Below are 5,553 nucleotides of genomic sequence, written 5' to 3' on the forward strand. Positions count from 1 at the left end.
CTGTCTCTCTCTCGCTGTCTCTCTCTCTCGCTGTCTTCGCTTTCTTCGCTGTCTCTCTCTCGCTCTGTCTCTCGCTCTGTCTCTCGCTCTGTCTCTCTTCGCTGTCTTCTCGCTCTGTCTGTCTCTCTCTCGCTCTGTCTCTCTCTCGCTCTGTCTCTCTCTCGCTCTGTCTCTCTCTCGCTCTGTCTCTCTCTCGTTGTCTCTCGCTGACTCTGTCTCTCTCTCCGCTCCCTGTCTCTCTCTCGCTCTGTCTTCTCTCGCTCTGTCTGTCTTCGCTCCCTTGTTTCTCTCGCTCTGTCTCTCGCTTCTGTCTCGCTCTCTCTCTCAGCTTGTCTCTCTCGTTTGTCTCTCTCTCGCTCTCTTGTCTTCTCGCTCTCTCTCTCGCTCTGTCTCTCTCTCTCTCTGTCTCTCTCTCGCTCTGTCTCTCTCTCGCTCTGTCTCTCTCTCGCTCTGTCTCTCTCTCGCTCTGTCTCTCTCTCGCTCTGTCTCTCTCTCGCTCTGTCTCTCTCTCGCTCTGTCTCTCTCTCGCTCTGTCTGTCTTCGTCTGTCTCTCTTCATTTCTGTCTTCGCTCTGTCTCTCTCTCGCTCTTGTCTCTGCTGTCTCTCTCGCTGTCTCTCTCGCTCTCTCGCTGTCTCTCTTCGCTCTCTGTCTCTCTCTCTCGCTGTCTCTGTCTCTCTTCGCTGTCTCTCTCTCTCTCTCTTCGCTGTCTCTCTCTCTTAACCTCTCTCTCTCTCTCGCTGTCTCTCTCTCTCTCTGTCTTCTCTCTCTCTCTCTCGCTGTCTTCTCTCTCTAGCTGTCTGCCTCCCTGTCTCTCTGTGTGTAACTCTCTGTCTACTGCCATGTAACTTTCTCTGTCTACTGTATGTAACTCTGTCTCTCTCAGAAAGAGAAGCTCCACACCCACCTGGCAGTGCAGTACACAGACAGAGTCCTGTCCTCTCCTGTCTCCAGTCCCCCCAGTGGACCAACAGGTGTCTGTAGCTCCGGACAAACTCCAGCTCCTCCTCAGGGAGTCCAGCCTGTACCGCGTCCCAACTACTACTGGTGAGCTGTCCATTGTCATTTATTGTCCCAAATTACACCTATTCGTATACAGTGCACAGGGCTCAGGTCAAAAGTAGTGCACTACATCAGGAATGGGGTGTAATTTTGGATGTGGCCAATGTTGTTGATTTCCACGTTTTTAAACAATATTTTGGTTTGATCTCGTCAGTTGAGGTATTGTTACTGTTTAAACCTGAGATGATACCCAAACTACATTTAGTGAGGTATTGTTACTGTTTAAACCTGGGATTATACAATACTACATTTAGTGAGGTATTGTTACTGTTTAAACCTGGGATGATACCAATACACTACATTTAGTGAGGTATTGTTACTGTTTAAACCTGGGATGATACCAATACACTACATTTAGTGAGGTATTGTTACTGTTTAAACCTGGGATGATACCAATACACTACATTTAGTGAGGTATTGTTACTGTTTAAACCTGGGATGATACTGCCAAAACACTACATTTAGTTTCCTGGCAGAATAATGGGGTCCTCCAAAAAGGACAATGTCTATAACCTGCTATAACCTACATTTAGTTGTATCCATGACATGGTTATAACCTGCTATAACCCTGGTTTTATCCATGACGTGGTTATAACCTGCTATAACCCTGGTTGTATCCATGACGTGGTTATAACCTGCTATAACCCTGGTTGTATCCATGACGTGGTTATAACCTGCTATAACCCTGGTTGTATCCATGACATGGTTATAACCTGCTATAACCCTGGTTGTATCCATGACATGGCTATAACCTGTTATAACCCTGGTTTTATCCATGACATGGTTATAACCTGTTATAACCCTGGTTTTATCCATGACGTGGTTATAACCTGCTATAACCCTGGTTGTATCCATGACGTGGTTATAACCTGCTATAACCCTGGTTGTATCCATGACGTGGTTATAACCTGCTATAACCTGGTTGTATCCATGACGTGGTTATAACCTGCTATAACCTGGTTGTATCCATGACGTGGTTATAACCTGCTATAACCCTGGTTTGTATCCATGACGTGGTTATAACCTGCTTATAACCCTGGTTTATCCATGACGTGGTTATAACCTGCTATAACCCTGGTTGTATCCATGACGTGGTTATAACCTGCTATAACCCTGGTTGTATCCATGACGTGGTTATAACCTGCTATAACCCTGGTTGTATCATGACGTGGTTATAACCTGCTATAACCCTGGTTGTATCATGACGTGGTTATAACCTGCTATAACCCTGGTTGTATCCATGACGTGGTTATAACCTGCTATAACCCTGGTTGTATCCATGACGTGGTTATAACCTGCTATAACCCTGGTTTTATTCACGATGACGTGGTTAAAACCCTGGTTGTATCCATGATGTGGTTATAACCTGCTATAACCCTGGTTTTATTCACAATGACGTGGTTATAACCTGCTATAACCCTGGTTGTATCCATGACGTGGTTATAACCTGCTATAACCCTGGTTGTAACCATGACGCGTGGTTATAACCTGCTATAACCCTGGTTGTATCCATGACGTGGTTATAACCCTGGTTGTATCCATGACGGGTTATAACCCTGGTTGTATCCATGTGACGTGGGTTATAACCTGCTATAACCCTGGTTGTATCCATGATGTGGTTATAACCTGCTTATAACCCTGGTTTTATCCATGACGTTGTTATAACCTGCTTATAACCCTGGTTTTATCCATGACGTGGTTATAACCTGCTATAACCCTGGTTTTATCCATGACGTGGTTATAACCTGCTATAACCCTGGTTGTATCCATGACGTGGTTATAACCTGCTATAACCCTGGTTGTATCCATGACGTGGTTATAACCTGCTATAACCCTGGTTTTATCCATGACGTGGTTATAACCTGCTATAACCCTGGTTTTATCCATGACATGGTTATAACCTGCTATAACCCTGGTTTTATCCATGACATGGTTATAACCTGCTATAACCCTGGTTTTATCCATGACGTGGTTATAACTCGCTATAAACCTGGTTGTATCCATGTGACATGGTTATAACCTGCTATAACCCTGTTTTTATTCATTTATGACGTGGTTATAACCCTGGTTTATCCATGGATCTGCAGCTATAACCTGCTATAACCCTGGTTTTATTCAAGATGACGTGGTTATAACCTGCATAACCCTGGTTGTATCCATGACATGGTTATAACCTGCTATAACCCTGGTTGTATCATGACATGGTTATAACCTGCTATAACCCTGGTTGTATCATGACATGGTTATAACCTGCTATAACCCTGGTTGTATCCATGACATAGGTTATAACCTGTTATAACCCTGGTTGTATCCATGACATGGTTTATAACCTGTTATAACCCTGGTTGTATCCATGATGTGGCTATAACCTGCCATAACCCTGGTTGTATCCATGACGTGGTTATAACCTGCCATGCAACCTGGTTGTATCCATGACGTGGGTTATAACCTGCTATAACCCTGGTTGTATCCATGACGTGGTTATAACCTGCTATAACCCTGGTTGTATCCATGACGTGCGGGTTATAACCTGCTATAACCCTGGTTGTATCCATGACGTGGTTATAACCTGCTATAACCCTGGTTGTATCCATGACGTGGTTATAACCTGCTTATAACCCTGGTTTTATCCATGACGTGGTTATAACCTGCTATAACCCTGGTTGTATCCATGACGTGGTTATAACCTGCTATAACCCTGGTTGTATCCATGACGTGGTTATAACCTGCTATAACCCTGGTTGTATCCATGACGTGGTTATAACCTGCTATAACCCTGGTTGTATCCATGACGTGGTTATAACCTGCTATAACCCTGGTTGTATCCATGACGTGGTTATAACCTGCTATAACCCTGGTTGTATCCATGACGTGGTTATAACCTGCTATAACCCTGGTTTTATTCACGATGACGTGGTTAAAACCCTGGTTGTATCCATGATGTGGTTATAACCTGCTATAACCCTGGTTTTATTCACAATGACGTGGTTATAACCTGCTATAACCCTGGTTGTATCCATGACGTGGTTATAACCTGCTATAACCCTGGTTGTAACCATGACGTGGTTATAACCTGCTATAACCCTGGTTGTATCCATGACGTGGTTATAACCCTGGTTGTATCCATGACGTGGTTATAACCTGCTATAACCCTGGTTGTATCCATGACGTGGTTATAACCTGCTATAACCCTGGTTGTATCCATGACGTGGTTATAACCTGCTATAACCCTGGTTGTATCCATGACGTGGTTATAACCTGCTTATAACCCTGGTTTTATCCATGACGTGGTTATAACCTGCTTATAACCCTGGTTTTATCCATGACGTGGTTATAACCTGCTATAACCCTGGTTTTATCCATGACGTGGTTATAACCTGCTATAACCCTGGTTTTATCCATGACGTGGTTATAACCTGCTATAACCCTGGTTTTATCCATGCCGTGGTTATAACCTGCTAAAACCCTGGTTGTATCCATGACGTGGTTATAACCTGCTAAAACCCTGGTTGTATCCATGACGTGGTTATAACCTGCTAAAACCCTGGTTGTATCCATGACGTGGTTATAACCTGCTAAAACCCCGGTTGTATCCATGACGTGGTTATAACCTGCTATAACCCCGGTTTTATCCATGACGTGGTTATAACCTGCTATAACCCCGGTTGTATCCACGATGACGTGGTTATAACCTGCTAAAACCCCGGTTTTATCCATGACGTGGTTATAACCTGCTATAACCCCGGTTTTATCCATGAGCGTGGTTATAACCTGCTATAACCCTGGTTTTATCCATGACGTGGTTATAACCTGCTATAACCCTGGTTTTATCCATGACGTGGTTATAACCTGCTAAAACCCTGGTTGTATCCATGACGTGGTTATAACCTGCTAAAACCCTGGTTGTATCCATGACGTGGCTATAACCTGCTATAACCCTGGTTTTTATCCACGATGACGTGGTTATAACCTGCTATAACCCTGGTTTTTATCCACGATGACGTGGTTATAACCTGATATATCCCTGGTTTTATCCACGATGACGTGGTTATAACCTGATATATCCCTGGTTTTATCCACGATGACGTGGTTATAACCTGATATATCCCTGGTTTTATCCACGATGACGTGGTTATAACCTGATATATCCCTGGTTTTATCCACGATGACGTGGTTATAACCTGATATATCCCTGGTTTTATCCACGATGACGTGGTTATAACCTGCTATAACCCTGGTTTTTATCCACGATGACGTGGTTATAACCTGCTATAACCCTGGTTTTTATCCACGATGACGTGGTTATAACCTGCTATAACCCTGGTTTTATCCACGATGACGTGGTTATAACCTGCTATAACCCTGGTTTTATCCATGACATGGTTATAACCCTGGTTTTATCCATGATGTGGTTATAACCCTGGTTTTATCCATGATGACGTGGTTATAACCTACTATAACCCTGGTTTTATCCATGACATGGTTATAACCTA

General features: G+C 43.7%; 1 pseudogene; it reads left to right on the forward strand.

Moving 5' to 3' along the window:
• The window catches only part of LOC124028092, a 10,427-nt pseudogene extending 9,382 nt beyond the window's left edge, over positions 1-1,045 (forward strand).
• Positions 1,046-5,553: the final 4,508 nt, after the last annotated feature.

The sequence above is a fragment of the Oncorhynchus gorbuscha genome, unplaced genomic scaffold, assembly GCF_021184085.1.
Source record: "Oncorhynchus gorbuscha isolate QuinsamMale2020 ecotype Even-year unplaced genomic scaffold, OgorEven_v1.0 Un_scaffold_3743, whole genome shotgun sequence".
Classification (NCBI taxonomy): Eukaryota; Metazoa; Chordata; class Actinopteri; order Salmoniformes; family Salmonidae; genus Oncorhynchus; species Oncorhynchus gorbuscha.